This window comes from Urocitellus parryii, chromosome 7 (assembly GCF_045843805.1).
Source record: "Urocitellus parryii isolate mUroPar1 chromosome 7, mUroPar1.hap1, whole genome shotgun sequence".
Taxonomy (NCBI): domain Eukaryota; kingdom Metazoa; phylum Chordata; class Mammalia; order Rodentia; family Sciuridae; genus Urocitellus; species Urocitellus parryii.
In genome coordinates this window covers 105,935,173-105,961,599 of record NC_135537.1, presented here as the reverse complement: position 1 = coordinate 105,961,599, position 26,427 = coordinate 105,935,173, and the positions used below count along the sequence as shown (strand labels likewise).

General features: G+C 45.4%; 1 long non-coding RNA gene and 1 pseudogene across 2 annotated transcripts in view; one reads left to right on the top strand and one right to left on the bottom strand.

Annotated features, from left to right (window-relative positions):
* Positions 1 to 837: 837 nt before the first annotated feature.
* On the bottom strand, positions 838 to 21,395 carry LOC144255920 (uncharacterized). Its single transcript, XR_013344000.1, has 4 exons — positions 21,298 to 21,395; positions 20,728 to 20,871; positions 1,753 to 1,886; positions 838 to 1,001 (listed from the first exon to the last, which is right to left on the bottom strand). It is a non-coding gene; the product is annotated as an uncharacterized LOC144255920 (long non-coding RNA).
* Positions 21,396 to 21,659: 264 nt separating this feature from the next.
* Positions 21,660 to 26,427, top strand: part of LOC144255919 (junctophilin-1-like) — a 79,376-nt pseudogene continuing 74,608 nt past the window's right edge. Inside the window, exon 1 of the transcript XR_013343999.1 lies at positions 21,660 to 22,298. The product of XR_013343999.1 is annotated as a junctophilin-1-like (transcript). The remainder of the gene's footprint in view (positions 22,299 to 26,427) is intronic.

Below are 26,427 nucleotides of genomic sequence, written 5' to 3'. Positions count from 1 at the left end.
CTCTTTTCCTTCCAAAGCCCCCACCTCCTCCTATCTCTGTTCTTCAAAGCTTTGGGGACACCCTCTGCCTCAGCCTGATCCAAAGGCCTGGTCTAGCCCACACATGGCCAGAGCTGGCCTGGACACACAACCACTGATAGTGCTGTCCTTCCTTCCTCTGGCACTTGAATTCCCAGGACAGCACCCTGGCAGGGCCTGTTGCAGAAGGGAGGAACGGAGAAAGGGGACAGTGTGTGCTGAGAGGGGCCTTCCTCAGGCCTCATCCACCCCTCCCCTTCCCACTCTACAGCCCACACCACCAGCCGAGCATGACAAGGGTTAACTGGTTACCCCCAGCTGGGATCATGGAAACATAGGACAGGAACGGACCTGGAGGTCATCTGTCAGGGGTAGAGGAGTGATTTTAATGACCCAATTCTGCTGCACTGGAAGTACCTCTCGCTCCCACCCCCAGCCTGGGTGGAGGAAGAGGTGAGGCCAGCAAGGACCGCGAGGCTGGGAGCCCCTGAAGGGTACAGCCTGGCCGCATGGGTCCCCTCGTTGACAGTGCCAACCCTACCCCAAGTAGTGCCACGGGTTGGGAGGAGCACACAGCCCTTGGCTGAATATTTGACTAACAGACAGGACTAATGGCAGCAGGAGAGACTGTTGAGTGACAGCATGCTGAACCGGGAGCCAATGCTGAGGACCGTAGGCATAGCATTGCTCAAAGTCACTAAGCTAAGGAGAGGCTCCCACTCTAGCAGACTCTGCTCTTCATTTTTTTTAAACTTTTATTTTCAGTTGTAGATGGATACGATCCTTTTATTTTAATTTATTGTTATGTGGTCCTGAAGATAGAACTCACTGCATCACACTTGCTAGGCAAGTGCTTTACCACTGAGCGACAGCCCCAGTCTGACTCTTGAGTTCTTTAGGCTTCCTAGTCCAGCCTATGCTTCCCAGTCTTCTCAGTTTCATTCACAGCATGACCTTCAACAAGAAGACTCCCTCTGACACTTCTGTGGATAGAATGAGGAGAAAAAAAAATGAGTTTGTTGCAGCAAGAAGGCTTCAGGTCAGACATCAAGAAAGACTTCCAGAATGTGGGACTCACCACCAAGGCAGCTAGCTAAGTGCACTCTGCAGTCTCCTGGACTGAAGAGCCTGAAGCCCCATGGATGGGGAAGTAACATCAGAGCTAGGCGAGGAGAGGCTGGGGTGACATTTCTCTGTTGGCTCCCAAGATGGTGGGAGTAGCAATGCACCTAATTTCCAATCTACTCGTTTGGAGAGAATGGAAGCCAGGAATGTTCCCAGCCCAACATTGAAGTTGCTGATTGGAGGTGGAAGCCCATGGTCCCTACTGCTTTTTTTTTTCTTCCCCCAAAACCACTCAACGGGTAGAATCCAACCAAGGCAGATGGAGCCAGAGAAGCCCCTGAATCAATGTGGACTTGTTGGCTCAAGGCCCCAGGGCGGGTAGGGCTGGGCTGGAAGACAGAGAAGAAACTGGTGGGAGGGGGATGTTGCAGGAGACACCTGTCTCCATCCCAAGGCAGGGGGAAGAGAGAAAGACACGGACGTCTCTTGGGAACTCTCCATATCACTTTAAAGGGTGTTCCTAGTTCCCTTGCTCTCCACTTTAAGAGTCCTGAGGGTTTAATGACACTTTTAAGTGGCATCTTCTACAGGGAAGTTCCCATTGGCTACAGGCCCAGCCTGTGTCATTTCCATTCCAGCCATTTTCCCACAGACAAGCAGGACATGTACCCCAGTCCAGGAGTCAAAGCTTGATGGCAACTGGAAGTTCCTCTTATTATCCATCCTTTATCTTTCCTGCTGTAGTACCCCACTCTCTTTCCTTCTGGCCTATCCCAAAATGGAAATGAAGTCCTCTCTGGTCCCTGTAATGAACAAAGCTCAGGTTAGCAAATGAGCCTGCTGTTCATGAGGTAATCCCAGCACCCTGCCACCCGTCCTTCCCCACCCCTTCTATCCCCAGTGTGTCTGTCCTGGGAACTGGCCTAGGCTGTGTGGATTGAAGAGAGGCCTGGGAGGAGGCAGACGGAGTGGGCCCGAGCACCTCAGGAGGAGGGGAAAGAAGTGTGGAGAGGTTGGACTGGGGGCCCTTGGGCCAAGTCGGATAATAAACACAAACCCCCTGCTGATGGAGCCCAGAGTATTGATCTTTAATCACTTGGGGACTCTCACATCTGCTAATGAATTTCTCTGTTCCCAGAAGGTCCCTCCAGGGCCACCCCCCTCTGGGCAGGAGGCTGAGATGGCCGTTCCAGGGCTGGGGTCAGCTCTCTGCATCTTCCAAACCTGTTCCTCCTTCTCCCCTTTCCCCCCCATTCAGGTTGCTGTGTCTTCCTGCTTAGTGGGGGTGGTGGAGGTGGGGCAAGGCTTGGGGACAGCTGTGTGCTCCAGGAGCCCTAGACAAGAGTGTCCAACCCCTGTAAGCTTTGGGTCATTCAATTGTAAAAGGGGACCATCACATCACACCTGCCTCATGGGTTTGAGGATGAGTGAGAAACATAGAAGAGAAGCCCCTAACCTAAAACCTGGCACATACTAGGTGCTCAGTTTGTCCAGTTTAGTCTCCTTCTCTGCCTGGAATATGACCCTGAGAAAGGGGCCCAGAAACTCTTGGGCCTCAAGAAGGAGTGATGAAAAATGGTCACCTAGGGCAAGAGGTGTGGCTCAGCGGTAGAACACTTGCCCCACATGCTCAGGGGTCCTAGGTTCGATGCCCGTGGGGGCGGGGAGGGAAAGCCATTGAATGAACTTGATGAGGAATAAAAAGCCTCCTGCTTGCACTGTTCATGTCAGCAGTTCCCAGCACCACGTGCGGGGACTGCAGGAGTCCGCTGGCCCCAGAGGTGGTGGCCGTGTGGACTGACATGTCCTGCCTTAGTGTACCTTATGGCTTAAAGACAAAGGGCAGTTCTCTGGGCACAGTACCAGACTGCTGGTAGCAGGCCTGCCCTGGCCCCTGGGGACTCAACCCCCAGTTCTTTGTTCTGCATGTCAATGTGGCCAACTCACAAGGCCGTGACCCAGGGTTGCGGTTTCCTGTTTATCTGCCTCGAGCACATGTGCCTCACACGGGAACATCTTGACCTGTTTGGAGCCTCCTGTTAGGGGACGGTGGCAGTAACCCAAGGACGCAGTTATTATTCCTCCCTCCTTGCTTTTGAGTCATTTCCCGCAGCTGTTGTAGAAGATATATAAGGGGAACAAATTTGGCAATAAAACACATGCTTCATCCTGGATGAAGAACCTTGGTGTCCTGTGTTTTTCTAAACCCCACCGTCCCTCGCCAGACTCGGCTCTGTTAGCCGGACGCGGCACCAGACTGCAGGGGGAGCCAGGCCCGTGTCTCCAGATGGCCACAGCTGTCAAAGCCCTGGCCATGGCTCTACCTGCGCCCTCCCCATCCCCTGCCCACTGGCCGGCCACCCAATGCTCATGCAGACTCTTGCAATGGATGCGGAGATGCAGGGACTAGAGGGAGATGCTTAAGAAAGTGGAAGAGTTTTTCTCAGAGAGATGGCAGGTCAGCAGGAGGGAGACAAAAGGGGATCAGTTAAAGGGCATAGTGCGCTTAGGAAGGATACCCAAAGAGGCTAATCAATGCTTCCTTGAGGGACATGAACTCAGAGCCACAGCTCTAAGTTTCTGTGCAGGACAAGCTATTTGATAATGATGCTGGAGTAGGGTTCCATGCATAGGATTCAAGTTATGCAGTGACTGCAACTTGTTTTCAAACCTATGGCTTAGAATCTTCTTCTGGTTATTTTCTGCGGGGACATGCTAAGGTTGTATGATCATAGAGCCTTGCAGGGAAGTTCATCCTCTTATGTGACCTATATCCCATGGACCTTTTAGTTCTACCTGTAATCTCCAGAGAAGCTAGACCAGTACTCACCTTTGCATCCTACCTGGTGATATGGAAGTGTTGGTCAATGTACACTGATCCTTTCTCCTCTCCTGCCCTCAGTGTCTCTAACTGTACAATGGGAAGGATTAGATCCAACATATTCCAAGCACTCTCCCATGTTTAAGTTCTTCTTGAGGCCAGAGGAGGGCCAGTTTCAAAGACTGACCTTGTCACAGTTACAACAGAAAGCTCTTCAGAGAGGTGAGCTCAAAGATGATGACCCTGTTGCCTGGAAGTACTGTGGCGTTTGTTTGCAGTTTTGTGGTTACTGACTAGCTGGGTGACCTTAGGGAAGTGTTTTGCTATCTCTGAGCTCAGTTTTGTCATCTATAACATGGGAGCAGAGCTGGCAGTAATCCCTTACGAGATGTTGCCTCTATCGTTATAAAGCTAAATTCAGCAACTGGTTCTAAAATGGGGCGAGGCCAACTCAGTTCTGCTTGGTCCCAGCCTCAGGGGTCCTGGCCTCCTCCTTTCCTATAACTCTCCCAACAGGTGCCAAAATCCAATGCTTGCATTCCCTGGGGTGTTGATGGATGGAACCCAGACCCACAGCATGGCTCTCTAGAGCAGTAGAGCTCAGCCTAGCCCTTCTCTGGCCAGAGGCCCCACCACATCACCGCTGGATGACAGCCTAGATGAGCCTCTACCCCAGGGACACGGGCTGCTGGAGGCAAGGTGACCCACAAGGAGGAGGAGGAGCTGGTGGTCCCTGTGTGCCTCACACCTCCATTTCTGCCCATGACTCTCTCCCATCAGTGGACTGATACCTCCCAGTTCTGAAAGCCGGGGACTTCAGGACCATGGTGCTGACAGACCCAGTGTTCCGAGAACCTGCCTCCTGGTCTGGAGATGGCCTTCTTATTGTATCCTCGCATGGCCGATGTCAGAGAGGAAGCAAGCTCCTTAGTGTGGTGTCCCTTCTTAGGAGGGTGACAATGTCCTCATGAGGGCCTCACCTCCAAATACTATCACATGGATTGGGGAGACAGGCAGAAACAACCTGTCCACAGCACCTGCCCCCCTCCTGCCTCTGTTCATGGAGATCTCGAGAACACCAGGCCTCACAGACTGCATCCATGACAACAGCAGGAGTGAAGAAAAGGAGGCAAGAGGGCTGTGGGCACTGGCCTGGCCGAGCCATTCCCACAGTGAGAACAGCTGACTTCCATGGGGCCTCCCTGTGGTCTAGGTTGTGGCATGCACCAGCTAAAGCAAGGCCACACACAAGGGCCAGGAACTGGAGGTCACCACTGTCTCTGTCTTATAGATAGGGAAACCAGGGGTTTCAGGCCAACTGACTGGCCCAAAGCCAGGCAGCCTGCAAGTGGCAAAATCTGGACTTGAACCTCGGAGTATCTGCCCCCAAAGTTGATCCTCCCAGCTTGAGTGCTCCAGAGACTGCCTTGGATTGATTCCCACCTCTTTCCCTGACAGCATGACACCACTGCCCCTGTGTCGGAACTGACCATGGCATTGCAGGGTTTCTAGGCTCTCCAAGTTCACATGCCTGCCTTCAGGGTGAAGGAAGGGGCAAAGAAAAAAATGTTGCTTTTTTTTTTGGTACTGGGAATCAAACCCAGGAGCACTCGGCCACTGAGCCACATCCCCAACCCTTTTTAAATCTTATTTAGAGACAGGGTCTCACTAGGTTGCTTATAGCCTCACTAAGTTGCTGAGGCTGGATTCAAACCTGCAATCCTCCTGCCTCAGCCTCCTGAGCCGCTGGGATTACAGGTGTGCACCACTGTGTCCGGCAGCATTTTTGTTCTTTAGTTTTCAATTTTTTTGTTTTGTGTATGTCTGATCTTAGAATCAGGATTTTAGTTTCAAAAAATGAATTGGTAAGTGTTCTTTCCTCTTCTATTTCCTGGAAAGGGTTGTATAGAATCAGTATTAGGTTTTTTTTGTTTTATTTTGGTTTTTGGTACCCAGGGGTGCTTAAGCACTAAGCCATACACAGCTCCACCTTTTAAAAATATTTTGTTTACACAAAGAGTCTCTCTAAGGTGCTGTGGCTGGACTCAAACTTCCAGTCCCCCTGCCTCAGCCTCCCAAGCTGTTGCAGGGATTACCAGCATGCACCACTGCACCTGGCCACAGAGCAAAGAATATGTGGAGAAATATTTGTGGTGGATGGCATATGGGAACACCAGGGTAATACAAAGGGGGTGTCCAGAAGAAGAGAAATGAATGCCCTGCTGGTCTATGGGAAGGGAAACATAATTGAAAACCACCATCAGATACCGCCCTGCCCCTGTTCTGAGGGCCACCATCAAAATGAGCAAAAGATGGCCAGTGCTGGGAAGGGTGGGGAGAAAAGGGAGGGCTTGTGAACTGTAGCTGAGAGTGTCCAAGGATGCAGTCACCAAGAAACATCATGGAAGTTCCACAAACAAAAATACAATGACCAGATGATCCAGCAAACCTGCTTCTGGAGATTTCTCCAAACATATTGAAACCCTAGATGTGGAAACAGACTCTCTCTCTCTCTCTCTCTCTCTGTCTCTCCCAGTTTCCCTCATTCTCTCCTTCCTTCCTTCCTTCCTTCTCTCTCTCTCTCTCTCTCTCTCTCTCTCTCTCTCTCTCTCTCTCTCTCACAAATACACACATTCAAAATGCAACATTATATTATTCAACTTTAAAATAGATGGAAATCCTGTAACATGCTGCAACATGGGTGAACCTGGAGGACATAGTGCCACAAGCCACACACAGTACAAAACCTGCAGGATCCCACTCACATGAGGAATGTGAAATAGTCAAATTCATAGAATCAGAGAACAGGATGGCTGCAGGGACTGGCAGAGAGGGAGCATGCAGAGCTGCTGTGCAATGGGTAGAGAGTTTCAGTCCTGCAAGATGGAAGATTTTAGCCAGGAGCAGTAACACATGCCTGTCATCCCAGCAGCTCTAGAGGCTGAGGCAGGAGGATCACAAGTTCAAAGCCAGCCTCAGCAACAGCCAGGCCCTAAGCAACTCAGTGACACCCTGTCTCTAAATAAAATACAAAATAGGGCTGGGGATGTGGCTCAGTGGTCGAGTGTCCCTGGGTTCCATCTGCAGTACAAAAAAAAAAAAAAAAAAAGTTAAGCTGGGTGCATTGCCACATGCCTGTTATGACAGCTACTCCAGAGGCAGGAGGAGCACCAATCCAAGGTCAATATGGGCAACTTGGCACAGTCCTGTCTCAACATGAAAAGGTCTTGGGATGTGGCTCAATGGTAGTACACTCTTGAGTACCCAGACCAATAAAAAGAATATAAAGTCACCAATGGCTTTCCCTGGTTAGTAGGACTCTGGATTCTATTTTCTTGTGTGTGGTTTTGTAATCTCTATAGAAAGTGTGCATTACTTTTAAAATTTCCTCTGTCCCTCAAAAAAAATGAAGAAACAAAAGAAAGCAACCAACCAAGAAAACTGGCAGTTTCGGAGTGACACACGCAGAGGTTCTGTCCCAGCTGTAGCTCTCACTGGCTGTGCGACTGTGCACAAGTCACCCTGGGCCCTGAGACGCAGTGTTTGCACCTCCGTGCTGGGCACTGCAATATCACATGTCTTGGTCTTGGCTGCAGAACCAACTTTTCTTTTGGATCCTCAAGGGAGATGGAGAACCTAGGTGAAGGAGCTGGCACCAATCTAGAAACAAAGCCTCTGAGGACAAGCATGCTCTGAGTGGGGCCCCAGGCCAACCATAACTACCTTCTCCTGCCAAATGAAGACAAGGACGAGAGTGGGGCTGGATCTCTCTGAGGCCTCCGTTTCTGAACCTGGAAAGTAAGAGTGTTGGATCCTCTGTCCTGGGTCAGGAGCGCTCAAGGACAGCTGCGGGTTTATCCTCCAGGCCTCCTTGGCAGCAGGACAACAGGGCTGGGGTGTAGCTGTCATCTTCTCCCACCTGGCCCACTCTGCCAATCACCACCAACTCTAACCATCTTCCCTGATCCTGGTGACTGACGTCAGTACAGCTAGGACAAGCGGTCAATCAGGGGGTGAAACCGTGCCCCACAGAAGCTAAGCCCTAAGCCTAGAAAAAGCCTCAGCTTGTCCAAAGGGGCTGCAGGTTTACTGGCAGCAGATCCCAACCCCTTTCCAGCAACCTTGAAAAAGCTTGCAAGCAGAACCAGGCACTCTGACTCTAGCTTGTAATCAGGCACTCGGGAGGCTAAGGCAGGAGGATCACATGTTTGAGGCCAGCCTCAGCATTTTAGTGCAACCCTTAGCAACTTACTGACATCGTGTCTCAAAAAAAAAGAATTAAGGATGCAGTCTGATTATAAAGCACCCATGGGTTCAATCTCCATTGTCCCATTCCCTGCAAAACATCCTGCAAGCAGAGGGGTAGGGACCTCTGCAATTGACCCTGCAGAGGCCTCTCCCTGTGCCAAACTCCACCCTCCTCCACTTTCCACCTCTGTTTTCCTTCCAGCACCCTCTCCGTCTTTCACTGCATTGGTCGGATGCAGCCCCATGTCCCAGGGGCTTCTCTTGACCAGGGAGTCAGACATTTTGGAGTGTTCAACATGCCACATCTAACTCCTCACACCAATTGGCCCTGCCCTGTGCAGCCCAGGCCTGCTTCCCAGAACCCGTGGGTGCACCGAGAGGCAGGCCAAAGGAGTCATCAGCATGGCTTTCTAACTCTGTTGTCTCTTTGTTTTGTTTTGTCTTTTCTAAGAAATGGAACCCAGGGACACTTTGCCACTAAGCTACATCCCCTGCCCTTTTATTTTCTCATTTTGACACAGGCTGGAAGCCGGACTGGAATTCTTGATCCTTCTGCCTCCACCTCCCAAGTCACTGGGATTACAGGTGAGCACAGCTGTGCCAAGCTCCGCCTTTGGTTTATAGGAACATTCACACTCATGCTCACTCCCCATGGGACAAATGACTCGAAGAGTTCCCATCTCTCCATCTCTCTGTCTCACACGTATCAGTATATTATCCTTCTCTTGCCTTGATCCCTTGCTCAGTCTCCCAACTCCCCCAGTCTCTGCTTGTCTTTACACCTCAGGCCATTTTTTTCTCCCCACATCCACCCCATATTTCTTGACTTTTCTCTGTCTCTCAGTGGCTGGGGCTTCTTCTCTCTTGAGCTCTGGATCTGGCCTCCTCTCCAAGTTGCCCTCCCTTGCTCTTCATGCTCCCTGTGAGGGCTGAGAATGACCCTCACCTCACCTCTCCCTGGAGTGAGCAGGGATATCTGGAACATGCTCCAGTGACACTTTCGGGAATTTCGACCCATATCTGGAGGCCATGCTGAGCCACGACAGAATGGATGGTTGGCAGGTGGCTCCAGGCCTGGCTCTTTTTGGGAAGTCCCCTTCCTGTTGTGTCAGATCCTTCCTGAATCTGGCCTTGGGAACAATTGTCCCAATTAAACCTTGAGGGAGGACAAAAATTGTTCTATATTCCTTGAGCTTCAGGAAGCCAAAAAAATTGTGGCCCAGGACATACAACTAGACAAATGGCAGATCCAAAGAAAGGGTCAAATCTGCACAGCAAACCCCCACTGCTTTGGACTGTCTGCACTCCAGCTGCATTGGGAACCCAGGTGCTCTGGGCCAAGGAACCCCGAGGGGTGCTGCATAAAGTAAGGACTCAGTCCACAGAGAATCACTCAAGTCCCACTTCAAGGAAGAACCTGGGAAAATGCAAGGACAGACTCTAATAGACGCTCATGTCTGGAAGAGATGCCATTTGCAAAGTCGTCTCTCCTACATCATTGCATTCGCCCTTCTCCTGACAACCAATGTAAATAGTGATCCATCTCCTGCTCCTTGTGTGCTGGGGAGTGAATGGCAGGAGGAGTTAGAGTTGGCTCATCTGAGCCCTCATTCACAGTCTTCCCACATGTCTCTCCAGCATCAGGGCCCCTAGCAGCTCAGTCACTCTGTGACCAGGAAAGTTGGTAAAGAGCACAGGACAGACATGAGGGCCTGCTCAGAGTCACCTCTCAGGGCAATACCTCTCTTCCAAACAGGTAGAGCACTGTGGGCAGGGAAGGGACGTGTCCCCAGTTCTGAAAGTGGCCATCTTTCCTTCCAGGACCCAGACGCAGGGATTGGCTGGCCTAATGTGGGCACAGGGGCTTTTGTGGGGGAAGGGCAGAGGGGCTCCCCTCTGAGACCAATGCTCGAGAGGAGAGAAGCTGGCATGACCCAGAGACACCTGGCCTTGCTTCCTGCCATCAACCCTTACATTGAACCCAGGGATGCTTAACCACTGAGCCACATCACCAGCCCTTTTATTTATTTATTGAGACAAGGTCTCACTAAATTGCTTAGGACCTTACTAACTTGCTGAGGCTAGCCTCCAGTTTGTGATCCTTTTGCTTCAGCCTCCTGAGTCACTGGGGTTACAAGTATGTACCCCATACCCAGATGAACTGGCTTATTAAGGAACATTACCTGTTTCCTATTTCTCTGCCCCGTATTATCTCAGTCCCATGAAGGCAAGGATTCTTTTTTCATTTGGGACAGTAAGTTTTGGAGGGTCCTAAAATTCACTGGGTCTGTCTCTGCATTGCTTCACACCTGTTATTGCATCATCAGCCAACTGACAGTGCTAATCAATCACATATACAGGATCATTTTTAAATCATGAAATATAATAAAATGCTCAGAAGCTAAAGATTTATATTTCAATTTATTTTTTCAGATTTCAATTTAATTAGCAATAAGCAGTATAATTTTAAGGTGCAAAATAAAAGCAAAGCAAATTGCTCTTTAGTGAAGTTTTCCACTCCCATCCCCTTTTTCTTTGTATCTTTACAGGTTTAAATACCACATACCAATACAGCAAAATATTGCATGACACATACCTTGTTTTGTACCTTGCTTTTTTCTACCCAGTAGATCTTGGGGATTTTTCCATATTGATACATAGAAAATTTCCTCATTCTTCTTTAAAGACCATGAAATCTAAATTTCAATTCAAATTCTATGAAGTCCTGGATTAGACTTTTCATCTCTCCCTGACTAGGACCCTTATGTGTTTCTGTTTCTTAAAGATCAGTTAAGATCTTTAATTGGCATATCAATTCAGACCTCCAAGAAACAAATACCAGGACAGATTTAGGAAGATAAGAGATTTACCAGGGGGAACACATGTGGAGGGTAGAACCCATAGGAAACATGGATAGATAGGGAAAGCCTCTGGATCATAATACAGGTCTGAAACTGGTGAAAGGGAAAGAGAGAAGGAAGAATTGTGCCAAGGAGCCTCAGACTGCAATAGCCCTAAGAAAGTTTCAGCTAGGTCAATAGGGAGATCAGAAAGTATTACCCATCAGAGGAGGCATGAGCTGAGAAGGAGTGACCCAACTTTTGTTATCCCACTGTGCTGAGTTATTGGCTGGAAACGGCTTGGGTAGCCTGTGGCATTGCCAAGAATACTGTGGGGGATCCAAACCTGCAGCAGCTTGAGGCTGTTCATCAACCTCACTCCTTGCAGCAAATTCTCTTGGAGGAGGATCTCTAAATGGTGCATATCCATGACCACCACATGGTCCCCAAACCACTGCAAAGATCATCTCCACATATTTGGAAGCAGCTCCCATGAGCCTCTCTTCCTGAAAAGAAGCTTTGAAAAGGGAAATTAACAGGCCAATAGCAGCCCCTGTTGCTGTAGTTGATTTTGAGGCTACAAATGGTTCTCATCTTCTCCCTCATCTCCATTCTAAATTCCTCTCACCCCCAAGTATGACATCAGCAGGTTCTGGTGGTTTCTCTGGTGGTGTGACCCAAACCTTCATTTCAGGAAAGAATGAACCCTTTGTATGTCACACCCTTCTCACATGTGTATCCATAGTAACAAGGCACCAGCAGAGAGCCAAGAAGCACTCTAGTGCATTAGCTGGGATCTGCACATACTCCCTTCTGTCCCCATCATATAAAAATCATCCTTGTCAGTATGGTGATTATTCTTTTCATCTGAAGGTCTCTGGGCATAAGTCACTGAAGTCTGCCAGGCAGCAGACATAGGTTGTAGTTCAAAAGAATTCCTGCTTTTTACTCTAGATTCTCCTCTAGAGACCCAGAAGAGCCCAGTTGCCTCTGCTTGGCTGCAGGCAGGGTTTGGTGAGGCTTCTTCTGGGGCCCTGGCCCTGTGTGAGCACTATGGGTTATCAGAAGTCTAGGTGGCCAGGTGGAGATGGGACTCTTGAAGATGTTGCCTTTTTGGGCACAGAAAAGATAAAAAAGCCTGAGTAAGTCACTGGATAAGACCAACTAGGTACTGATGCTTCCATCTCTTAGTTCCCTAGTGTACATATTCTTCCTATTAGAGATAATGTCATAGAGCAGTCTTATTTAGTGCATATATTGCACCCCAAAAGACGCAACTGCATCTTTGCAGATTATACCAGAAAACTGCAACTTTGCTGTACCTCTAAGGAGATCATTCTACCATTCCATGAGGTTGGCTCTTCATAGATAATACACATATGGGGTAATGTGGTATGTGATAGGATAAGGGGCGGGTCTCATGATCAGAGCCCACTCCAGCACATTCTTCACTATGAAGTGGGTCACCTGGTCAGACATTTGTTGTATGATATTCCATGTCTATGGATCTGGCACTCCATTAGCTCCTGGATTGTGGTGGCAGAGGCTGAGGCTCTGGACAGAAAGGCCAATCTATACCCAGAGTAGTTGTCTATCCCTAGTAAGGATGAACCATTTGCTCCTCCAGGCTGGAAGGAGCCCAATACAGTCAATCTGCCACCAAGTAGGTAACTAGTATCCTCATAGAATAGTCTCTGCTGCTGGCGGTTTAGATAGTCAGAGGCAGCAGCCACTAAACTGGCCTTGATAGGTGGGAGTCCTTGTTGCCCATGTTTAACCGGAACCTTTGCCACTGAGGCTGCTAAATTTATGTGTCTCTGGTTCCAGATGTGGGATGGCCGATGAGGAAGTTGACTAAAATCAAGTAGCACAACCCTGTAGTCTACTTGGGTTTTCAGTCCCTCCTCCATGAAGGCCATTAGCCTTCAGAACAGAACCCTTCACATTCTGTCTACTTCTATACTTTCATCCACATGCCTCTACCTGGACCTTTATGTCTCCATTCTTCTAGTTCTCCTCCTTAGAGGTCCCTGACATGATGACCAGGCTGTTGGTCATTGCTCAGAAATATACATATACTCACACACTGGGCCATTTTTCCTTTCACATAAAATATATGTCGTGGTTCACAGCTCACAGCTGTACCCATTGGAAAGATTTTCCCTGTCTACAGGCTTTCCCTGAGTGTGGGTGTAATGCAATCCCAACTCATTTCCAGCTAATTCATACCCCAAGCTTCTATCCAGAAACTATATATGGTCTTTCCTCTTCCTTTAGCTGGTTGTATAGAATCCCAATCTGCCCAGAGAGCTGGAATGCAACCCTGGTGGAGGACACGGAGGACTAGGCAACCTGTTCTTGGAATTCTTGTGCCCTCTGGTCCTGCCCAGTCTGGTCCTGGATGTACCATGTCTAACTTAGATTTCTTCAGATCTATTCAACTTTGTCTTGGCAGGTTCAACATACCCAGTTTATAATGGGAAATATTGGACAAATAGCACTTGGTCTCATTGTCAAATATTTCTTTTCTTCCAAAGCCAAGTAACTTACCAAGAAGTATTTTTTTTCCCCGCGGGGCTGGGGATATAGCTCAGTTTGTAGAGTGCTTGCCCCACAGGCGTGAGGCCCTGGGTCCAATCCTCAACACCACAAAAAAAAAAAAAAAAAACCAAAAACAAAAACAAGAAAGAAAGACACTTAATTCTCTATTGTAGTTAATACTGTCTTGCTTTAGGTTCTCATAGACCTATGTTGTAGTTCTTCCACTGGGGCTTGCCATATCTTCACATGTCTTTCTCACCACTCAAACCTCCAACACCACATACCTACTTGATCATACAGGACCTAAGAAGCAGGGATACTTGCATCACAGCTTGAACCTCCAAGCAAACCCTGTCCTTCTCTAAGCCTTCTCAAAGCTGGTAGCTTTCCTTCTGTCACCCAGCAATAAAGGCTGGAGCCGTTTTGAAGGGTGCCACATGTTGCTTCCAGAACCCAAGAACTTTACCAGGTGCTCTGCTTCCTTTTTTTTTTTTTTTTTTTGCACTTACGAGACACAGGATGCAGTATTTGCCTCTTAAACTTGGGAGGGTATGTCCTGGGCAGAGCATGACCTCACATGAGCACTGCTGCACAGCTGAAGTCACAGCAGCTGGACGCTGTTTGTCAGGCTCCATCTTCACTCCAGGTTCTCTGGAAGGGAGATCTAGTACCTCCATGACCTCCCCATGGAGGGTTCTAATGTTTCAGTAGGCTTATAAAGTGCTTGCCATGTGCAAGTAATAAGTGAAATGCAAGCGGTGACAAAAATGCTAGAGCATGATGAAGGAAAGGAAGAGGAATGTAGGCTGAACATGGAATGCAATCAGTATCCGAAGAATCCCACAAGGGCTTTGAGATGTGTGTGCTGAGGTGCTATACAGACTGAGGCTGCAACACTCGGCACGAACAGAACACCCCCCCCCCCATCATGTAGTTACAAGAAAGCCTTCACTACTGTTGGCTATTGTTTCAAATCCAGTTCCAGAGCTCGAAGAACCCCATCATTCCTCAATTATAATTTACATTTCTTTAACTGCCTAATAGTTAATTTTTTCCCTTTCCTTCACTATGAGTCACTTAGCTGATTTACTCCATAGCCATACTTTCAACAATATTGTGTGTCTTCCCTCTTTATTCAGCTGCCTTATGAAAAGGTTATCACACTAATTTTCACAACTTTTAATATCTTAATACTGACATTCCCAAATATGCTTTCTATTCCTTTGCCATCCCACATTTGCGCTATTTCAAATACCGACTTGCCTTTCAGCCATATCTTCAGAACAAAGCACTGTGATTTTTAAATGCAGCATAAGGGAGATGAACTCATCGTATTGTCCCTCAGATACCAGGCACACCTTTTCCAGAGGGTCTCTTCTATTCTCACACTTTTATATGGGGTCCCCTCATTCCTTCCCTACCTCGAGTGTCTCGGCTCAAGAGCATTGCATAATGATGTCTGGAAGGATACGCCTTCATTATATCTAAAGGCTAAGCAATATGCCCATGATTCCCCCCAAATCATTCAACCATAGTAGTCCCTTGTAATTCTATTATTTTTTCTTTTTTATCTCCTGTCTCTGTAGAGATAGAAAGAAAGAGCAAGGACTATGCCTTACTTCTGTGTCTCCAAACCTAAAATATGTATCATATATACACACATGTGTACACATACACACATACTTATACATTTTATAATTTTTTTTTCAGGTACTAGGTCTTCAAAATAGATTTGCAGCCCAAACTGTATCCTCAAGTTCACTACTCTTTATTAAGTATCCCTTTAATCTGTCAATACTTTTTTAATTATTGGAACTTTCCTGAAACCCTCTGTAAATTTCATCACTAGACACGGATGCTATGTAGGTCTACGTGGAGCTTTCCCTACTAGGGAGAATAAGCAGAGAGCCACAGGGGACTAGTCATGGGAAGAAACCAAAGTACTGCCCTTGAGATTTAAGTAAGGCTCAGCTGGTGTTTTATATAGGAATTAGACCATTTCTAAATTAGACTCTTGGCCTCTAAAGCAGGATTGCCTTGTTGTACCAGCCAACAAGTATCCAGCAATCACATAAAATTCTGGTACCATGAACCATCCTGGCTGGAACACTGTATGTAGCCTAGAATTAAGGAAGCTAGAAAGGGATACAAAAAAGAAAAATAGGAATGAAACAGTTGAAGTGGTGGGAGAGGAAGAGGGAGAGAAGCAAGAGACAAAGATTTCACAGAAGCCCGAGAGATAAGTGCTCTCAAGTATGAAATTCATAGCTGCCACCAGCAGGATGGAAACGGATGAGATGTCACTGCATCTGTCAAATAGGAGGTCCCCAAAGGCTAGAGAAGCTTCACTAGACTAGCGATAACATAATGCAAATCAAGTGGTGGAAGAATCAGAGGGGGAGAAGTAAACACTGGAATGTAAAGAAGGTCTGCAGCTTCAAGACTAGACAAAGGACACAAGGACCAAGTGGGACCAAGAAATTAGAGCTATTTTAATATGGAGGACACAAAAGCACGCTTGCTGGCTAGAAGGGAAGAAAAACAATAGGGCCAAGCAATCATGTACTGAAACCTGTGGAACTGTGAGCCCCAAACATAGAAGATGATTTTCTCAGGTAATCTGTCACACAGTGATGAAAAGTTGATCAACATAGACATTAAGTTTTGAAAAGAAAGCAAGCAAGGGTGTTCCCTATATGTTTCCTCCTCTGTAAGGAAAAGACAAGGTCTCATGCTCAGTAAGAGGCCTGGGGCTGAGGGGGTCTCCAGGACAGTGTTAAACATCTGTAAGTTTAGGAAACTAAACATCTAGGAAAAGATCTCCCACGGAGGATGGAGGTGCTCAATGCTTGCAACCACAGTTTGCAGTGGCAACTGGTAAATGATGTACTTACCTCCGAAGGGCTTCCAAGGAGCAGGGGATGGAAAATGAATCTAACATGACTTACGTATGTACATATATGAATACACCACAGTGAATCTCCACATCACGTACATCCACAAGACTGGGATCTTAATTAGAATAAGACACACTTCATGTTTTTACAAATATGTCAAAATTACTCTTCTATCATGTGAGGCAAGAGCTCTGTCACTGAGCTACAGCCTCAGTCCTACTTTACTGTCATGTATAACTAAAAAGGAAAAAATTAAATGTTGGGGACTGGGCAGACAGATGCACCAGAAGGCCACTATGAAAAGGAAACTGAGTGCCAGGGATGGTGTGGCAGAAGTGACTCATAAGAGCCTCCAAGCAGAGTAAGGAAGGGAAGAGCCAGGAGAGGAGGAAGGACATAAAAACAGTGGAGGCTTTGATAAGAGTCGATGGTGTTTGTTCAGTGGGAAAGACAAGAGAAGGCTGTCAAAGGGTGGAATTATAACCTTCCAATTCTCAGAACTTCCCTATGTCTGGGTCAAAGTAAGATCCAGGCTGGGTCTGGGAAGTGAACTTTAAAGCTGAAGGTCATGAAGCTGCAAAAGGCAGTGGTTCTGAAGTCAGGATGAAGCTGTCCAGGACAAGGCAAGGCAAGTGGTCAAAGAATGAGTCATAGAAGAACATGGGAGAATGGCCTAAAGAAGATGCTGATCAGAGTAGGGCACCAATGGCATGAGTGCATAGTTCAAGTGGCAAAAGGAGGTGCTACTGAGAAGCGAAAAAATGAGAGTTATTTATTTAGTGAGAGTTATTATTATTTAGTTTTTGATCTCTAGTATTCAGTTGCCTACCTAACATCTCTTCAAGTGTATATTTCGGGTTTTCTTTCTTCTTCTTCTTTTTTTTTTCTTCAGTACGGGGCAATCAAACCCAGGGCTTACATATGCTAGGCAAGCGCTCTACCACTGAGCTATAACCCCAGCCCTGGTGAATATTTTGGAATCATCCTCTACTAAAAAAACACATCTTCTCCAACCCCTGTAATTCCTCTTCTATCTTTATTTTGTTTTTAAAATTCTAGACAGGAGTATTGACATTTGCCCAGTCAGCTATTAGATAAACCTAAGAAACAAAAGTCATCCTTACCACCCCTTCTCACTTCCCACCCAGGCTCCTCCTCCCTGCTCTTAAGGCTTGCAACATGCTCTCAGCCTCCATCCAATAGAATAAAAGACTAACAAAGAACCACCTGCAGGGTACATAGGCTCCTGGTTCAGGTTTGATCATTTACACTTTGAATAATCCAAGGCACACAAATGTCCTAACCCTTTTGTCTTCTTATTTTCTCTTAGTTATTATGAGACATTTTTTGGAGTGGAGATTGAACCCAAGTGTGTTCCACTACTGAGCTACATCATCTTCAGCCCCTTTTTATTTATTTATTTATTTATTTATTTATTTTGGTACCAGGAATTGAACAGAGAGGTACTCAACCACCAAGTCACACCCCCAGCCCTAGTTTGTATTTTATTTAGAGAGAGGGGTCTCACTGAGTTGCTTAGCACCTCGCCATTGCTGCGTGAGGCTTTGAACTCCAGATTCTCCCAAGCTGCTAGGATTACAAGCATGTGCCATGACACCTGGCTTATTTTTTGAGACAGGGTTTTCCAAAGTTGCTGAAGATGGCCTTGAACCTCTGATCCTCCTGCCTCAGCTTCCCAAAATGCTGAGATAATAGGTGTGAACCACTGCACCCAATATGAGACTAACATGAATTAATACATGTGAAGAACTTAGTATAATATCTAATAATATTATAATATCTAACAAAACTGACAAACAGTTGCCTTTAAGAAGGAATTAAAGATCTAAAGCTGGACCTGGGGATATAGCTCAGTTGGTAGTAGTGCTTGCCTCATATGCATAAGGCCCTGGGTTCAAACCCCAACACCACACAAAAAAAAATCTGAAGATCACTAATTTTAGAATACTGTTTGTTCTTCTGATCTCATTCTGCCTGCAAAGCTTATGGTCATATTTCTTAATTATTGTATTTATTAAACATTACATTTTAAATTTATTAAAAATTTCTTGAATTTTTATAAATGCTTAGATGATTACAAATAATCAACATATTTTATTTGATTTTATAAATCAAGCTAGTAGTATTAATTTTGAATACATCAAGTGATTTCAACTGTATGTGTTTTATACTTTAATTCATTTCCTTAAGGCAATAAACACCTACAGATTAGCTGCTTTGTAATTTTTTTATTAAAATTATCAATAATTAGTTCTAATATATAAATTAAAATCAAATTTTTCAATGTACCTTCATTTAAAAAATAAAACATCATTAAATTCTAAGCAAAACACCTTTCTCAACATTTTGTTAACTGCACGTATTTATACTCTAAGTGGCTCACCATTTGTTATAAAAGTTTTTAGAGTAAAAACATAACAGCTAGGTTTTAAGCATGGAGGAAAACAAACTGTTAGAGTGGTTGTTGGCCCCTGGGCTTTAATGACCTCCCCCATCCCACCTGTCACACCAACATTCACATTGTCTTTTTACTAATCCCTCCTTAAAGCTAAATTCAACTCCCCCTTATCCAGGGCAAAGGTTCAGCATGAGAGGGAAAATAAGGACATTACTAACCCTGAGTACTGAACTGCAGCGTTATTCTACTGCTACGCAGTCATTCTCAACGCTTCCTCTTCCTAGTTCTCATTGCCAATCTTCTACAAGCAAAGATATGGAACCTGAACACTAGGGTTAACAAATACACCTGTGTGACAGGAGAAACTTCACCTGTGGTGGTAGTAGGTGAATGGAAGCATGGCTTATATGGTTACTTTGCCAAAAATTGTTCAGGATACCAAAACTTTCTTTCATGAAGAAACTCAATGGCAGAGTCAGGTTAGAATTGAAATTTAATAGCACACATGCAGTGGAAGGTTCTCATTTTTAATTAAGGTTCCTTTCATGGGAAGAAACCAATGAATGACCAGGTCCATTATCCTACTGAAATCTCCATGCTCTACCCAGATGCGTGTGCAATGTCATCCTTTGCCCTTCTACCACAAATGGACGAGTTATCCATTCAGAAGCCAGAAACCCACTCTATGCCATGTATGCCAGAAGAATTCTCATTTCTGTGAGAACTAAAGAGAACCTACTAACACACATGAGTGGGGCCAAAAGCAAACAGGCAAAAAAGCAAAAGGGCAAAAGCTACTGTGAAGAAAGCCCATTCAAAAAGGGGAGGAAAAAGATATATTAGCTTGAGCAACCACACTGTTTCTCCTATCAAACAGAGCCTCAGAATAGATGGGAATGTGTCCAGCTCCCAATTCTGGTGTATGCCATAACAGGAAATAAAATTATGGCTCAGCTGCAAAGCTCTGGGCCCTCTTTTTCCCAGTGGCCTAAATCAATCCCCAGTCCAGGACAAGATGCTGAGCGAGATGCCTAATTATTTCAGGCCACTAGGGTAAGCACTATTCCTGGCAACTCTGCGGGTAGCGCCATGGATGAGGGTTTCTAATTCTCTTTGGTGATTTGGCTCAGTGTAAACTGAGATTTTTCTTTCAGTCTTTCAGACAGATAAGCAGGGAAGATCAGCTCCAGTCCTAAGAGAGACACAATCAAGGTCAATTTCAGTTCCTTTTCTGTGCAGGAAAGTCTACTTTTGCCCTGCTGCCTTCCTGACACCTGTCCTTACATTTTTTTATCTGCTTATCAAATACCTAGTGAGAGGTATTTGGCAGACTCTGTTCTGGTCCTCCGCCAAAGGCCTCTCAGTCTAAGGAATAACAAGAGTTGCCTGCAAGGCAGTTTTCCTGAGAGGCCAACCTAAGACCCTTGGCTGTGAATCTGAGTATTTTAAGGGTGAGGTTGAGACCGGTGTCTCCTTAAAAGAGGCAATACTGACTGCTTCAACTTGTCCAGTACCAAATCCCTAATTCTTGGCTGGGCACTGCTCTCACAGTATACCCAGTTATTTCCTAACATTAAAAAAGCAAATCTAGTTATTTCTATTCAGAAAATAATGAAACTGTTTTAAAAGTTTGGGGGCTGGAGGGACAGCTCATTGGTAAAGCATTGCCTCATATACATGAGGCCCTGGAGTTCCAGCCCTACCCCCTACACACACTCACACCTCAAACACACACACACACACACACAAAGTTTAGAAGAGGTATCTAAAGTGAATTCAACAAGGCAGTGTTGTAGCTAGAAAGTGGATCAGCTGACACCTGTCCCTGGTTTTGTAGGTCACAGCTTCTTTGTTAGTTTAGAGCACTGTTTTACTTACCCTTCATCCTTGAAAACTTCTATTTACTTTCTTAAACCGAGCATACCAGTGGAGATGTGTCAAGTGTACATTTCAGGCACATATACAATACATACAGACTGAGTCTTCTGCCTGTTGGGTACACAGCTCCAGGATCAAGGATTTCTAAGGTTGTGAAGAACAACAAATGAGGCATTAAGGTAAGCAGGCTCTAATGGAAAAGAAAGCATCCTGTGCCCCTCCAAAGACAGCTTTAAAACCTCTTCTTTATTACAAATAAAAACTAACCAATTTATCCTGTGCTTTTTCAACTGCACTGCTCTCCCTCAGTATCTTCATTAAAGAAACCCAAACACATGTGCTTTGAAATGGGTAGGTGTAAAAAAACATTCTGCACAATTATATCTAGGCTGCCTCAGATTTATATCACATGCATACATATATTTGGAGGACATTAATTCACAATGACAGCTGAGCATGACAAATGCAACAGTACACAAGTTGGAATGCTGGAAAAAATGCAACTACAAACCCCATGCAGACAAACACATACAATGAGTTTTCCCTCATCACACACTGGGCCGCACTTACAAGGAGCTTAAGCACAATTGAAAAACCCCAAACACGGGAGGCTCCGGCGCCGCCAGCTGCCCTCACACATGGAGCCGCGCCTTCATCTACAGGCGTGATTGTCGCGCGGCCCCGGGTACAATTGCCCTCCCACCCGCATCCCACTGCGCAAACACACGCCCACCCGCCCGCCCGCCAAGGAAGCGGCTGCTTCTGGGGGGGAGGGGCCTGGGGGCAGGGCCCGTGGGGCGGGATCGCCGCGGGGCCGGGCCTCTGCGCCTGGGGAGGGGACTGGGGGGGGGCGGGCGCGGGGCGGGCGCGGGGCGGCGCCCGGCTCACGTGGGCGGGCGGGAGCAGCTGAAGGCCCACTCGGGATCCTGGGCTGTCCTCTCGCGCGCGGCGCTGGCCTGGGCGGCGGCGGAGGAGAAGGAGGAAAAAGGCGGCGGTGGCGGTGGCGGTGGCGAAAGAGGAGGGGAGGACAGGGGCGGCATCGGACTGGAGCCGAGCGGCGGTGCGAGCTGCTGGAGGCGCAGTCGTGAGCTCGCCCGCCGGGCCCCCACCCCCGAGCTACACCCTGCTGTGCCTAGCTCTGCCCGCGTCCGTGCCCCCGCGGGGAGCGCGCCGGGACTGCCCCCCGAATGACGGGCGGAAGGTTCGACTTCGACGCTGGCGGCACCTACTGCGGCGGCTGGGAGGAGGGCAAGGCGCACGGGCTTGGCATCTGCACGGGGCCCAAGGGCCAGGGCTTGTACTCGGGCTCCTGGTCCCACGGCTTCGAGGTGGTAGGAGGCTACACCTGGCCCAGCGGCAACACCTACCAGGGCTACTGGGCTCAGGGCAAGCGGCACGGGCTGGGGGTGGAAACGAAGGGCAAGTGGATGTACGGGGGGGGGGGGAGTGGTCACATGGTTTCAAGGGGCGCTACCGGGTCCGGCAGAGCCTGTGCACCCCCGCTCGCTACGAGGGTACCTGGAGTAACTGGCTGCAGGACGGATATGGCGTGGAGACCTACGGGGACGGAGGTGAGCGGCGTCGCTGGCGGCTCAGCTGCTCCACGAGACGATGCGGTGGGCATTGCCCAGGCTGCGGGGAAGCGGGGAGGACGCGAAGCGCACACTTCTAGAAACCCGCCAAAACACCTGGGGAAGCCTCCCACCCACTTCCCGCGCCCTCCCTCCCCCGGGAGGGTGCTTTGGGATGGGAGTGATGCGTGAGGGGTTAGTCTGACCCTGTTCTTGAAGCGGGCGATGTGTCCACACCCGGGGGAGTGAGGCGTGAATATACCTGGCCGGCACCGGCGCTGCACGGCCACCAGGAGGGAGCGCCGCCCGGGAGGGTTGGGCTGGAGAGAGGACGCTATCACTTGAGCCCGTCTGATTACGTTCCTGATCCCTCCCTCTCCCGGCTGGGTTTGAAATCACCACTCCCGTGGAGTTAGAGCGAACGCCCTGAGCTTGTGAGGCTGCGGGTCTGTGCGGACGGCTCCTCGGATTGGTTTCACGTGGAGTCTCGTATTTCGCATTTGGTCCTCTAGTAGCCTAAAGATAGAAGCCAGAACCCCATAACTAGGATGTTGGGGAATTGAACCTTATTTAGGGTGCATTTGGGAACGAACGTCCTGATCAAGGGAGCAAAGAGGCCACCTGATGCAGGTGGGATTCAGGTGGTGTATGTTTTTCTTTCTAGATTTCTTTTGCTTCCTTAAAAGTAATCTTTGCAGACCATTGGACAAATTAATGGGAAAATAGTTTAGAAATGGGCAGTGAAGTTTCCATTTAAAAAAAATTGAAAGATGTGTTCCTATAGCTGCAAAGTTAGCAACAATTTTGCTTCTGAGAATGTCATTACTAAAAACTGATTTGCATTAAGGTGTTGACCTAAACACTATTCCTGACTGTGAATCAAAATCACCTTATTTTAATATTTAACAATATTTGGGAGAGAAATTTTGTATACAGTAGGACAGAAGTTCCTGTTTTAAATTGGGAAAAGTATACATTATTGAAACAGGTCTCAAAAGTTGAATTTGTATGCAAAACTGAGAAAGATGAATGTCATGCATTGGCAAGGTACACTTTCTGATAATAAACATGATCATATTTAATTGAAAAGGATTGTGTGGAGGCGATCACCTTTTGGAATTAAGCCGCTCAGAGTTAAAGAATATTAAAGGGATCCAATTAAAAGTTTCTCCAGCCCACTGCAACCCCAGTTACGCCATTGCTTATATAAAAGCTTATACAATTTGTACACTTCACTTACTCAGAATACTTGGGCCCTGTTTCAAATGCAAAACAGCAGAATGGTAGGATTGGCTAAAAAGGACATCTTTTCATCCTACAGTATAAATAAAAGATATGGTTCTCATGGATTTAAAAAAAACAACTTTTTAATACTTTTCTGTGGGCTGTTTGAGTACTGAATTCCATAGTAGTTAATCAGGCCCCCTTAAATGTTCTCAATGGACATAACATGCCTTGATTGACAGCCCTATATTTGTTAATTTGTGACTAGGTTTTTATTGGAAGCCCTAGCTCATAACTGAATTCCATGCTCAAAAGTGGATTGCCAAATTTACTTTTTAAAAGTGAACATTATTTTATAACCCTTTTAGAAGACTGTGAATAGTTCTCTCACTTCAGTTTTAGGTTAAAAATAGTCTCCTTTTTAAGTTACTAGTCATTAAACAAAATCTGTTGGTTTCGAGTATTCATTATACCTGGTAATCAAAATATATGTAGCACAGTAAGATCTATCTATGTATGTGTTATAGAAACCAAATAAGTCTTCAGAATGACTTTGTGAATCTGTCTTCTGTTTATTAATTCAGCCTTAATATTTGATATTGCCATAGTACTGTAGTTTTCTACCTAAAACCCCAAAATCCTAATGTGCTACAAATAGAAATTAAAATAAAAAAAACTTAAAAAAAATCACTTTTGAATGTCAACAACACTCTGCTGATGACTGTTTTTTCCCTCAGATGTCACTTCATTAGAAAAATCCTTTAATAATAAAATGGTCTAAATGGAAGTATATTGCTATAACTTATTTTTGGTCAAATTAGGAATTATCACTTTCCCTATTCTTCTAAAGAGTTATTTTTGCCTCCATTCTCTGTACCACCACATATTCATTCCTGTACATCTTCTTATAGATTTAGGGAAAATTTAATTCCATGTATTTTATGGTAACATTGCACTAAAGGTTAAGAAGGAAGTAGTGATTCCATCTGAAAGTTATCAATTTATTAGTGATTTGTGTGTGAAGTATTGCTGAGCTAGAAACCCCTTGAGTGTTAATTAAGAATAAATTAGCATACTCCAGAAATCCAAATCTAAGGTACATGGAATTTTTTGTGCATATTCTGATCTATTGTACTGTTTTTTTCACCTGTCATAAAACTATTGAAAATATTTAGGAATAACCATTATTTTGTTAACTATCTTTGTAGCATATAAACTTAAGTTTGGCACGGAGCAGTCCAAATTTGACTGAATTTCATTCTGAACTGGATGCTTTCCACTATAAGAGTGTGCAGTTAAAACAGCTAGATCTAAAAAATCAGTTCCAAAGTGAACACAATTTAAAACAAAACCCATAAAAATAATTTTTATGCTTGTGAAATTTGCATTTCTATTTTAGGAATCAGGAGAAACTAATTACAACTTTATTTGAGCAGCAGGAAGAAATTGGAACCCACCTACTTTATAAAGAAATAGGCCCTTTTTTCTAGGTTAATTGACTAAACTAAATCTATTTTAAATTTCAGATGAACTACTTGCAATTTGACTGTAAAATCGTTTCTAGCAATGCCATGGAGGAATTCTTTCATACTGTGATTTTACAAAATAGGGGGGGGATTGTGGCCAATGCTGCTATTCCTGCCCCCCTCCCTATTTGACAGTTAAGCAAAGATTTAAACTTTCTAATTATTGCTCTTGCTTTAAACAGCCTAGATTTTCAAGGAATACTTCTTTAGAAATTCCATATACTGATCTTATTTTGGAGATACTAACTTGAAGAAACTAGCTATTAATTTTCCATCAATGTTAAACATTTACCAAGATTTTTATGTTTTAAGAAGTGTAAATATGTATTGATATCAAACAATATTTTTATAAACTGTCCTGGCAAAACAAACATCATGTAGAAAAGTTAAAAGAATATTATTATAGCGATTTTAAATACTAAAATAAGGTGGTTTGTTTTACTGTACATGTATCAGATTATATAACTTTTATCCTAGAATTTAGATTTTATCTATATAGGCAAAGTCAAAGTTGAACTTTCCTAATAATTCAGTTCCCTTTCCTGTTGTGGCAGTGTTTGGTGATTGCAAATATTCAGTAGGAAGCTTCTTACCCTAAAATGTTATTATACAGCTATCCTTTTGGGTTTATCCTTTTGAGAAAGCTATGGTTCACCCATCCCTTTAGAAGTTCATAGATGTCAGGTTAAGAGCACATCTATGAAGAATATAATATTCACAGTACCAGACCCACTTAGTATTCCATTGTTGCTCTACTGTTTATCTGTTTATATGATGGAAATATGTCAGAATGGTCAGAAAGTGAAGGTAGTCTTGGAATTGGCATCATTACAGTTTTAGCTTTTACATGCAATGAAATAATCAGCCTTTGTTTACACAAACCAATATCATTATTGCTCAGTATATTTTAAAAAAATGTATCCTATCTATTAGAAACCTGTGCATGGTAATATAAAATGCAAAGGGCAAGATAAAAATCTCCATACTCAAACAGAATAAGGTGCAGACAGACCATAACCAGAATTTATTTTCTGACATCATAAATTGTCATGATTAACATAGAAGTAATTACATTTTAAAATTCCAGATAGCTGCTTTTGGGGATACTATAGTGTAAAATTTTGCTTTGTTTAAAGAAAATGGGCTTGACATTGAAAAGGGAATTCTAAATTCCTTAATTTAACCTTCATTTCCTCAAAAAATTATTTAAAAACCTGTACCAAGTTATTTAGACATTTGTACTTATTTAGTAGAAAAACACTTCAGATTATTCTGTAGAAAACACTTCAGATTATTCTCTCTCTGAAAAAGCGAATATTCATTGAAAAACTGATCTGGTACTAACAGTTTTAATGGATACTCTCAAGTACATCTTTTCT